The 11,938-nt window shown below is 44.0% G+C and overlaps 1 pseudogene; it reads right to left on the reverse strand.

Moving 5' to 3' along the window:
- Nucleotides 1–3,584: 3,584 nt before the first annotated feature.
- The window catches only part of LOC102421924, a 24,838-nt pseudogene continuing 16,484 nt past the window's right edge, over nt 3,585–11,938 (reverse strand).

Below are 11,938 nucleotides of genomic sequence, written 5' to 3' on the forward strand. Positions count from 1 at the left end.
ATAGTACTTATGTGGTAAGAATGGCCAAAATTAATGAAACAGGTACTATAGGGCACACTAATTCGGAGGAACTCTTTCATTTAATTTTCAGCCTTCAAAAGGTTATTTGAGAACAACAATTCCCATGTTTTATTGGCCATATTAGATCCCATCTGGCCTTCCAGGTCCCTTGGCTACAGGTAATGAGGAAGTAGATCGCCTCATTGCCTCAGTAGAGGAGGTCACTCCATTTTCCATGGCACAGGACTCTCATGCCCGGCATTGTCAAAATGCCTCTGCCTTGCGCAGGGAACTCCCTATTTCCCGAGAGCAGGTTCGCCAAGTTGTTGAGCAATGCACTCAGTGTGTTATCCACATCCCTGTGCCAGCATTAGGGGTAAATCCCCTAGTACTTAAACCTAATCAAATCTGGCAAATGGATGTCATTCAATAGTGGAAAGAGCCAAACATACTCTTAAAATACAATGACTAAAACAAAAAGGGGGAGACGGATGTCATATGTCACCTCAAAACAAACTCAGACATGCTCTTTATATTTTAAATTTTTTGAATTGCGATGCAGAGGGTTGTACAGCAGCCGAAAGGCATCAGGCCTCTTGTACAATAGCTTGGTGGGAGGAAGCACAAACAAGATGAGTTTTACCAGATCCAGTAATGATGTGGGGAAGAGGCCATGTTTGTATCTTTCCAGAAGGTGCTTCTAACCCCATCTGGGTGCCAGAGCGAGCGGTGTGTCACGACCATGGACCTGGGAGAACAGCTCATCCAGTCGTTCAAGAAGCTGAAGATCACACCTCCCGTGATGATGCCAGCTCAGCCATTCGCCCCCAAGAAGGAGAAAAGCAGAAGGCAGCTGGCCAAGGTCACCCAAGAAGCTAGTGTCCCCACATGGGGTCAACTGAAGAAGCTGACCACTGATGCTCAGCAAGTGGTGAAAGAACAGGGGGTTCAGGTAACCCCCTCCAACCTTTTTGTTGCTATGCTGGCGCTTGTCAGCTGCCAGGTAGGTATGGCTGCAGCAGAAACTTACTGGACTTATGTTCCAGACCCCACTTTGGTCAATCCAGGCACCTGGACCGGGAAACCAGTGCCAGTGTTTACTAACAACACTAATATGGTCGGGGGTAGCTCCAACAAGCATATAACTCCTTCTTCCCAAGGTGATTATACTTATAATGGCTTCAGTGGGGAGCTCCCATTTGTTTATCTAAAAGGGGGACTTCAGGATGCTTGCAGCTTGGCCAAGAAAATAAGACGTCCTATGGAGGCGCAAACATTGCTAACATTGCAGGCTCTTGGGATATGGGAAAATAAATTCAGACAGTTACTAAACAGGGTTTCCTAAGGCCACTCGATGGCTGTCTGATAAGCATCCCCCCATTCCCTCCTGCCCTAATAGCTCCACTACTGAGTTGGGAGCTTTTCCTCAATGGCAAGATTGCGCCAATGCTGTACCAGTGAGACATAATATTTTTGGCTCTGACTTGTATGTATTGGATTGGTCCCACAGGCTTGATACTAAATATCCCTATCATGAGCCTATGTCACCAGGAGGTTTTGTAGGTAACGCCCTGACCATGAAAACAGGAAATTTACAGAAAGATCTGTGGTGTTTAGCCGCTGCCCTTGACTTTCTTAGTTTTATTGGCTCTTTCTTAGCTAATACTAAAGGAGCATGTTCATCAAGCCCTTGCTATGGCTCATGAGCCTTTGTTCAGTCCCCATATGCATTGGTAACTGAAAATGTGAACATCACCAGATTGGACATCCATTATGCTGTCCAATGCAATTACTATAACCTTACCAGCGGAGTTTCAAGGCATAACCTGATGAAGATATATTAATTTTAAAGCAGCCTTCTTTTATTATGCTTCCTACCAACATGACAGGAAAATGGTATCATGATGTGGGCCTTCAGGCATTGCAGGAATTACACAATCAGCTGTCCCCGGAAAAGCGTGCTTTGGGACTTATTATTTTTGGTCTTGTTACCCTAGTTACTGTTATTGCATCTGCTGTAACTGCTTCTCTTGCATGGACCCAAAGCATCCAGAACGCAAAGTTTGTCAATGAATTGGCTCAGAACACCTCAACTACATTTCATGATCAAGAAGATATAGACAAAAAACTAGAAACAAAGCTAAATGCTTTGGAAACTGTAGTGATAGGACTAGGTAATCAATTAGAAAGTATCAAGATTAGACAGCAGCTGCAATGCCATGCTGCTTTTACATGAATTTGTGTGATTTCAGCCTGCTATAACAGTTCTCTATGGGACTGGAATAAAATCAAGATGCACCTACAGGGAATATGGCATCGTAATAATATCAGTATAGACTTAGTGCGGCTACACAAACATGTGCAAGCCATTCAGAATAGTCATGATGAAATTATATCTCTGGCAAAACTGGCAAAAGAATTGCTGGATGATTTAAAAGAATTTAATCCATGGAATGTGTTAAAAAACACCACCTGGTACCTAATTGGATTCTTTTGTGTACTACTAATCTTATCCTGCTTTTTTTCAGTCATCAGCAATCTCCTTCGATCTCAAGTCCAAAGGCTCCAACTATATGTCCACAAGATACATTTGAAAATGAAAACGGGTGAGATGTAGAGGGCCCCCTGGGAAGGCACATGTGCATTTTTCCTTAATAATTGTCAGCTGAACCCAAGGCGACTGGCAGAGCCCCGTCTTAGATACACATCTTACCAAAAAGCCAGAAGTGTTCTCAGCTTTGACTTTCACCTTTGCCCAGGTGTCTGGGAGTGGGTTTTATTATGTAAATCCAGCCACTCACCAGGAATGAGTAGGACTCAGGCCCGCCCAGAAATGATGTAACTTCCTGGTATTTGGGGTATAAATTAAACATGCGGTTCCAGTGCTGGGTTCCTGTCCCTGACTCTGTCTCTTCATCAGAAGTGGATGGCGGTCCCACCCAGTCCCAGCTTTTTCCTTCCATCTTTGTGTCTTGTCTCTTTCTTCCATTTCTCAAACCCCCCACCTGCCTCTACTCAAATAACCAGACCACTCTCTTTCCTCACTGGATGGGGAAAAGAGAGACCCCGCCATAGTCAGGTGTTACAATAGGTGAAGGGTTTTCTGGTGCAGCACATGAGCAACTAAAGATATACCCATGTCACAGATAGGACTGGGCTAGTCATGGGGAGGAACCGAGGGCATCAAGTGGTGGCAGCTTTGGACAAAAGGAATTGGATCCTTTGGAGGCTGAGATCCGCTGATGAGTGACACCGATGTGGCCCTCCATGGGTCCCTGTGACAGGCTGCAGTGTCCTCGCTGAGAAAGAACAGGGCTAGGCTGGGCCCTTTCCATGGTTTGACTGTGACCCATTGCTATGCTCTTAGGCAAGACAGAGGGTGTCCTCTGCCAAGAACTGGACCAGAAACCCCCATGTCAGCCTCTTTTCACTCCCTAATCCCATAATCAAATCCATCCCTTCATTTTCCTCCCATCCCCACCAAAGAATGAGTCAACACTGGGCATGAGACAAACATCCCTGAATTTTCTTTTAGGGCAGCAGAGAGCTCAGCAGAGCCGAGGAGGGGTTGAGGAACCGCCTCTTCAGGCTGGGAATTCACAGACGGCCACGTAGGAGGAAGAGCAGGAGACAGCATTCCAGATCCCATCCTTTAGAAGGATCACACAGTCCTCCCCTGAGCCAAAGTCATTAGGCTCATCCTTCTTCCAGTTGCTATAGGTCAGCCTCCCTCCTGTCACATACACAAACTGGCCTTCGGTCGCTTCATCTGTGATGCCCAGGAAGGCATGGTCATTGGCCACGTCCATGATGGCTTTGTTCTCCTTGGCGTTCTTGTGGTGGCCACGGTGGCCTGGAGATCAGTGCACAGAGCATTCACTTTGGAAAAAGGCATCTTTTCACCGTTGGTCACATGGAGCTTCTTTCCAGATCTCTTGCCCAAGGAGAAGGTGTGCACTGAAATCACAAAGGACGGGTGGGATTGACTTGGCCTGGAGCCCAGGCCAGTAGGTGACCACGCCCTTGTTGGGGAGTCAGGACTCTGAAAAGGAGCCCATGTGCAACCCTCTCGGGTCAGGCCCTAGTGAGGGGGAGCTCCTCAGCGTAGGGAAGGCCCTGGCAGAGCCCAGCCTCTCCTGGGGGCGCCTGTCCTGGAGACAGTCCCCCTGCACAAACTGCCCCAGTGCAGGTGGACAGGGAAACAGGTGTGGGCCCTGTTGCCAGGCTTGGATGACAGGATAGAAAGGGGCAGGGACAGCCGTCTGAGAACAGTGGGTGCTGAGGAAGGAGCAAGGATTTGGAGGCAGCAGACCTCCATGCAAGCTTTCCTTTACTGCTTCCCACCTGGGTGGTGTTGAATGAATTGTCTACAAATCCTGAACCTATTTTTTCTCACTTGTAAATTAAATAAGTATAATGCTTACAAACAGCAGTGATGAGAGGATGGAATGAAACCATATTATGAGAAAATGCCGGCCTAGCACAGGCCCTGGTATATAATACATGTTCACAATTGTTAGTTCTCTTCCACCTCCTGAAAGCCCAGAGCGCTCAAGGACAAGGGGAGAGCGGCAACCCAGTGGGGCAGGAAGAGGCTTACATTTTTTATGTGGTCCAGTTCCGCCTCCAGGCTCCTCAGCTCTCTCTCTAAGTTAGCCAGCTTATTCTCCGTAACTGTAAAGCAGGGGTCCTCAAACTTTTTAAACAGGGGGCCAGTTCACTGTCCCTCAGACCGTTGGAGGGCCGGACTATAGTTTAAAAAAAAACTATGAACAAATTCCTATGCACACTGCACATATCTTATTTTGAAGTAAAAAAACAAAATGGGAACAAATACAATATTTGTATTTGCATGTGGTCCATGGGCCGTAGTTTGAGGACCCCTGCTGTAAAGCAACAGGAGAAGGGCATATATTAAGAAAAAGACCCTAAACAGAGTATTTTGGGGGGCATGAAAGCTTATTGAGAAGTATGCTTATTCCAGAAAAAGAAGAAAACAAAAGGAAGCAAAAAACAAAAACAAAAAAAAAACCATAACTGTATTCCTTCTCATATAATTCATAACTCTTATAAACTGTAACTCTGAAACTAGTAATAACAATAGCAATAACGGTAACTTGCAAAGTATAGCTCTGAATCCTTTTCTTCACACACTGCTTAAATACTGTAATATTACACTCATTTATAAAAAAGACCGAACTCATTCTCCTTTTTGAAAAATTTTCTTAATCATTCTTTTATTTCTTATTGCAGGCAAGCTCTTTAATCTCTATTATAAAAACCCCTTGGCCGTGACGCCATCACACTGTAATGACCAAAGACTGGTCACCATGAGGCTGTGTGCCCCATGAGACGCGCACTGGTGGGCGGGGCTGCATGCCTGGCTAGGGGCACAGGGCTGGGCAGGGACTTGATCTGGGTCCTCCGACACGGCGCTGGAGGTACTTAGGGAGTTCTGCAGTGCCTTGGTGTCACTAATATTCTTATAATTGTGATGGGCTGGTGGGCAAATATTTATGTGAGGTCATCATTTTTGTTTTGTTGTTACTAAATTACTTTATTTCATTTAGTTTCTCTATTCATTACTTTATTGCACCAGGGATCTTATGAAGCAGACCATCTTCCTGCCACTCTTGTGACAACAAACTTATACCCAACACCCGAGGGGATTGGTTTCCTCCCGCGCATCCTGGAGCCTGGCATTGGTGCTCCAGCTGAGGGAGCTGGTCCATCTGCAGGGGCCGCCAGGGGTAGCCAGCAGGGTTGCAAGTCTGTTCTTAGGCGCCTGTGGGAATCCGTTCAGGCCCCAAGAAGGACTGGGAGGAGTGAGAGTGCTGGGTCAGGAAGCAGAGGGGAGGTCTGCCAGTGGGGCAGCGGAGAAGGGCCCCTCCCACCTGGCCCTCCAGTTCCCAGGCTGGCCCCTCAGCCCACGCCCTGATGAGATGAGCTCCTTACCTGAACTGTCTCCACGATCTCCTTTTTGGCCCTTCACTCCTTGTGGCCCAGGAGCCCTTCTACTTCCTGGAGGCCCCAGTTTCCCTGGAGGGCCCTGCAAGCCTCGGAACCCTGCCCTGTTGGAAGATGAAGGACATGTGGCCCAGTGTCTGTCTCTCATGCTCTTCCTCCAAAAGCTCAGCATTAGATTCACATTAACTCCAGAAACCACAGCAAACTAGTGGTGACCTGAGAAAGAAAGACCTCCTGCCTCCAGCGCCAGCTGCCCGGGCTGCAGATACTGCCTCTTAGGGACAAACACACACCACCAATTCCCCCGTTGAAAGGTGGGAAGCAGGTCGCAGCAGCGTCTTTGTTTAGGAGACAATGACAATGTACAGGAATTATCCTGAGAGATTCATCCCCATCATAATGTAAGGGGAGCCTGCTCATGGCTCTGTCTCAGGTCCCTCTGGGGAGTAAAGATTCAAGAAGTCAGACCAGCCTGGGTACCTGGTTCTCCTTTTTCTCCTTGGCTCCGTCTCGCCCATCTCTGCCTGGGGTGCCATTGGTGACCAGGATGCCACAGGCAATCACTGAGCAGGCCTTCTTGGCATCTTCACAGGTTGTGGGTTCTGAGAAGGACACTGTCACCACACACAGAAGGGTGGGAAGTGATACAAACCACAGCATGGTCCTCACCTGGTAGTGGAGAGAATGAGGGAAAGAACTACATCTCATCCCGTGTAGCCAACATGCGTTACCACCTCTGGTGTGTTGGATCCTGTGGTCCGGATTGCAGACACACCAGCTTTGACTCTGAGTTTCTCCCAGGCTACTAAGGAGACAGACAACTTACACATTCCATTACCAAAACCATATACTTTTTTTTCAACTTAATTAGAATTCATACTTCTTAGAAAACTTAACTTGTAGTGACATCAAAAAGCAAGTAATTAGCATTTTTTGAATTGACAAATTTATGAATACATTTCATAACTTCTAGAAACAGGTATTTTTCATTGGCAAGTAGAGTTACATTTTCAAGAGACATACTTCAAATAAAGTACAAAATATATTTATTCACAGATTCAAATTTATTTGTTCTTACCAACTATATGAGATTTTAAAGTTAATTATTACCCAAGCCATGTTATTGACAAATTTTGTAGTAGAGATAAATAACATGAACTTAGTTTTGTAAACCCAGGCAACACAAACATGTATTTTATGTTAATAACTTTGAAAGACCTTCACTAAACTTAAATCACCTTTTGAATTCTTGGTGATTATTGCATTCCTTTAGTGTGTTGCTTAATTACCTAGTGTCCTTGCCAACTTCTAAAAAGGCTAGAGATGAGGGAGGGTATTAGGCTTGGACAACTTCCACCACTTCAGTTTTAAAAGTGTCAGTTGTTGCCTCTCACAGTGGGGTGGGGCAGTCACCCCTACTGCTCCTACTGCCCACACAGAGTTTGGGGGAGGCACCAATTCTTGCACTGTCCCTGGGACCACAGCATCCTCAGGCCTCCAGAAGAATTTAGGGGACTTAAAAGAACCATTTTATTTTCCTCTTAGAATATGTTTTTATTGATTTTAGAGAGAGAGCAGAAGGGAAAGGGAGAGAGAGAGAAACATCAATTGGCTAACTCCTGCGCACCCCCTACTGGGGATGGAGCCTGCAACCCAGGCATGTGCCCTGATCAGGAACTGAACTGGTGATCTTTCAGTTCATGGGATGATGCTCAACCAACTGAGCCACTCAGGCCAGGCAAGAGACCCATTTTCTTTATTTTCCTTTCATTTGCCAGTGACAGCTTTCACATCACTGATTCCAGGTCCAAAAATACTCCTATTGGCGTTTTCCAGGTGGTCCCCAACTGTCAATCAGGGCTGCTACCTGGGATTTCCCTACTACATTCACACCACCTCCCATCCAGCCTCCACCAACTGGACTATGCGACATGTTCTGCAAAGAGCTGAGTCTGAGAGAAACATCAGTGTATTGCTGGCTGATTTTATTTTTCTTATGATTTTAGAGAGCAAGAGAGAGAGATAGAAACATCAATGATGAGAGAGAACCATTGATGGCAGCCTCTTGCAAGCCCCGTACTTAGGGATTGAGCCCACACCCGGGGCATGTGCCTTGACCAGGAATGGAGCCTGGGACCCTTTGGTCCACAGGGACCCAAGTTCTATCCACTGAGCCAAACCGGCTAGGGCTTTCCTGCTGGTTTTAAAGAAATAAACCAGAGGACTGGCTGTGAAGGACCTGGGTTTATTAGACTTATGTGGACACCGGTGGGGCCTGCTGGTGAAGGTTTCCGCATCACAGGCTTTCACAGCTCATGGTTATAGAGAGTCCAGAAAACAAAGCAAGCATGTGTGGGCAGGGGTGGGGTGTACCTGTGTGCAAACTATGTGAGATCAAAATGCCAGCTGTTTCCCTGCAGTTTGCAGTCTGGGCTCACACACTCACCAGGCCCCCAAGGTCCACGGTCCACTTCCAGATGGCCTTCCTCAGAGTCCCACAGGGTGCGAGGCTCACATATCATACACTGGTATATGTTATGGGATATTTCCAAAAGCATAAAGGACTCGGTGGGTATGCCATGAAGCTAAGATTAAAATAAGAATCTGAAGTAAGAGAGTTTTTTTTTAAAAAAAGTTTTGATGACTTAGGAAGGAAGATTAACCATAAGGCTGGCAACTTAGGGCCTTTGTTGACCTTTGCCAATGAGATTGAAATAATGGAGTAGGCACAGAGGCACTAATGACTGGAGTTGAGAAAAGAATTAAAGCAAGGAATTGAAAGTCTGGTGGAAATGTTTTTTGGAAGCAGCTTGATAGAGGAGTCACAGGGAAGGTTGCCACCTGGTGTGAATTCAAGGTACTGAGAGAAAAAATAAAACCAAAAAAACCTCATGTGAACTTTGGATTATTGGGGGAGGAAAAAAGCAGCCAGATAAATTAGTTTGGGTTCAAACCTTACTTTGGTTTGCTCTCCTAGTCTCCAAACTCCTTCAACACTTCCAGCTTCTCACATGTCTCCTCTCCTGCCTCAGAACACCCAGTGCTGCCCAGATGCACTGGCTGAGCTCTCAAGGCCTCTAACTCCTAGCAGCAGCCAGGACCCATCTACAGGCAGGACTCACAGGCCTCCATGAGGTCATCTGCCCATCAAGCTGTTCCTGGTGCTTATCCTTCATTTTGGTGGGGGAGGCATGATCTATGCTGGAATCAAGTCAGAAACTCCCTCTGCCTGCACCTCAGCCATTGACTTCCCCAATTAAAAATCGTACTTTCACCTGCTTTATGTCCCTCTGGGCATATTCCTCTTCTTAGAGTTGGACCTCAGGCAAGGTAATCTCTGTGCTTCAGTGTCCTCAGGTAGCCAAGACCCTTGTGATTTCAATGCCCCTATTATTTTGGCAACTAGAATGAAATAATTTAATTATTTTCTTTCTTTTGAAATTTATCTATTTACTTATTGTATTAAATTTATTGGGGTACCATTGGTTAATAGGATCATATAGGTTTCAAATATATATTTCTATGATACATGACATAAACATTGCATTGTGTGCCCACAAACCTTTGTCAAATCATCTTCCATTACCATACATTTGTCTTTTGTTTTTTTCCCCCTTCTACTACCCTCCACCTTCTTTTGTCTGGTAATCACCATAGTGTTGTCTGTGTCTATGTGTTTCAGTTTTATATCCCACATATGAATTAAATCATATTGTTCTTACGTTTCTCTGACTTCCATTTTTTCTTTTTTAATGTATTTTTATTGATTTCAGAGAGGAAGGGAGAGGAAGAGAAAGAGATAGAAACATTAATGATGAGAGAGAATCATTAATTGGCTGTCTCTTACACAGCCCACTCTGGGGATCGAGCCCACAACCTGGGCACGTGCCCTGACCGAGAATTGAACTGTGACCTCCTGGTTTACAGGTTAACACTTAACCAGTGAGCCATGCTGAACAGGCCTGACTGACATTTTTTGCATAGGATAATATTCTCAAGATCAATTCATGTTATCACAAATGGCAGTATTTCATTTTTTCTTATGGCTGAGCAGTATCCATAGTATGTATGTACCACATCTTTATCCAATCTTCTATCGAAGGACACTTGGGTTGTCTCCATGTCTTGGCCACCGTGAATAATGCTGCAATGAACACAGGCGTATATATATCTTTGTGAATAAATGTTTTTGATCTTGGGCGTAGATACCCAGAAGAGGGACTGTTGGATTCTATGACAACTCTCTTCTTAATTTTTTGAGAATCATCCATACTGTTTTCCATAGTGGCTGTGCCAGTTTACATTCCCACCAGCAGTGAATGAGCGTTCCTTTTTCTTCACAACCTCTCTAACACTTGTTATTACCTGTCTTGTTGATAATAGCCATTCCAACAGGTGTGATGTGGTATCACATTGTAGTTTTTCTTTGCATTTCTCTAGTAGCTAGTGAAGTTTAACATGTTTTCATATTCTGTTGACTGTATGTCTTCTTGGGAGAGCTGCTTGTTTAGGTCCTCTGCCCATTTCTTTATCAGATTGTTTGTTTTCTTAGTGTTGTCTGAGTTCTTTATGTATTTTGGATATTAGGCCCTTGTTGGAACTGTTGTTTGCAAATATCATCTCCCATTCAGTTGGTTGCCTTTTTGTTTTGTTCTCAGTTTCTTTTGCTGCACAGAGCTTTCTAGTTTGATATAGTTCATGTCATTTATTTTTTCCTTTTCTTTCCTTTGCGGTCAAATTCATAAAATGTTCTCTACAACCAAGGTCCCTATTTTTAGGACCTATGTTTTCTTGTATGCAATTAATTGTTTGAGATCTTATATTTAGGTTCTTGATCTACTTTGTATTAATTTTTGTACCTAGGGAAAAACTGTAATCTAGTTTTATTCTTTTGCATCAGGCTTTCCAACTTTCCCAGTGCCATTTATTGAAGAGGCTTTCTTTACTCTTTATGGTGTTTTGGGCTCCTGTGTCAAAAATTATTTGCCCATATACATGTGGTTTTATTTCTGGGCTCTCAATTCTGTTGTATTGGTCTGTGTGTTTGTTTTTCTGCTAATGTCATACTGTTTTGATTATTATATTTCTGTAGTATAATTTGAAGCAGGTAGTGTGATACCTCTGGTTTCGTTCATTTCACTCAGGAATGCTCTGGTTATTAGGGAGTCTTTGTGGTTCCATACAAAACTTATGTTTTTGGTTCTGTTTGTTTAAAAAAATGATTTTGGATTTTGATAGGACTCACATTAAATCTACATATTATTTTGGGTAATATGGCCATTTTGGCTATATTGATTCTTCCTATTCAGGAATACGGAATATCTTTTCATTTTATTGTGTCTTTTTCAATGTCTTTTAATCATGCTTTGTAGTTTTCAGTACATAAGTCCTTCACATCCTTTGTTCAGTTTATTCCAAGGAATTTTATTCTTACGGTTGAAATTGCAAAAGGACTTTTTTTTTCATTTATTTTTTTGAGGTTTTGTTGTTAATATATAGGAAAGCAGTGGATGTTTTATATTGCTTTTATATCCTGCAATTTTCAGTTTTACACCATTAAGTATGATAAAGGCTGGAGGTTTATCATATATATGGTCTTTATTATGTTGAGGTACTTTCCTTTTAGACCCATTTTATTGAGTATTTTAATCATCACTGCATGTTGTATCTTATCAAATGCTCTTTCCCACTATCTGGGTAGTAATGTTGACGTGAAGGACAAAGAGAAGTTGGTACAACAAGCTATGCTCTTGAAATATGCAAATGCATATGCTTTTGCAATAGTTGTAGATTATTGTGCAACTTGCTTTCTCATCTGACCCTCAATCTGCTTCCCTGGCTTGTTCTTCTCTGGAACTCAGATTCGTGGAAATCTGTAAAACCCAGACATTGATGATGCCGCTGAACTCACAGGCCTCAGTGAGGTGCAGATGAGGCATGGACTGAGGTGCTCTGTAAACTCTAAGGTGAC

This window comes from Myotis lucifugus, unplaced genomic scaffold (assembly GCF_000147115.1).
Source record: "Myotis lucifugus unplaced genomic scaffold, Myoluc2.0 scaffold_335, whole genome shotgun sequence".
In the NCBI taxonomy this organism is placed as follows: domain Eukaryota; kingdom Metazoa; phylum Chordata; class Mammalia; order Chiroptera; family Vespertilionidae; genus Myotis; species Myotis lucifugus.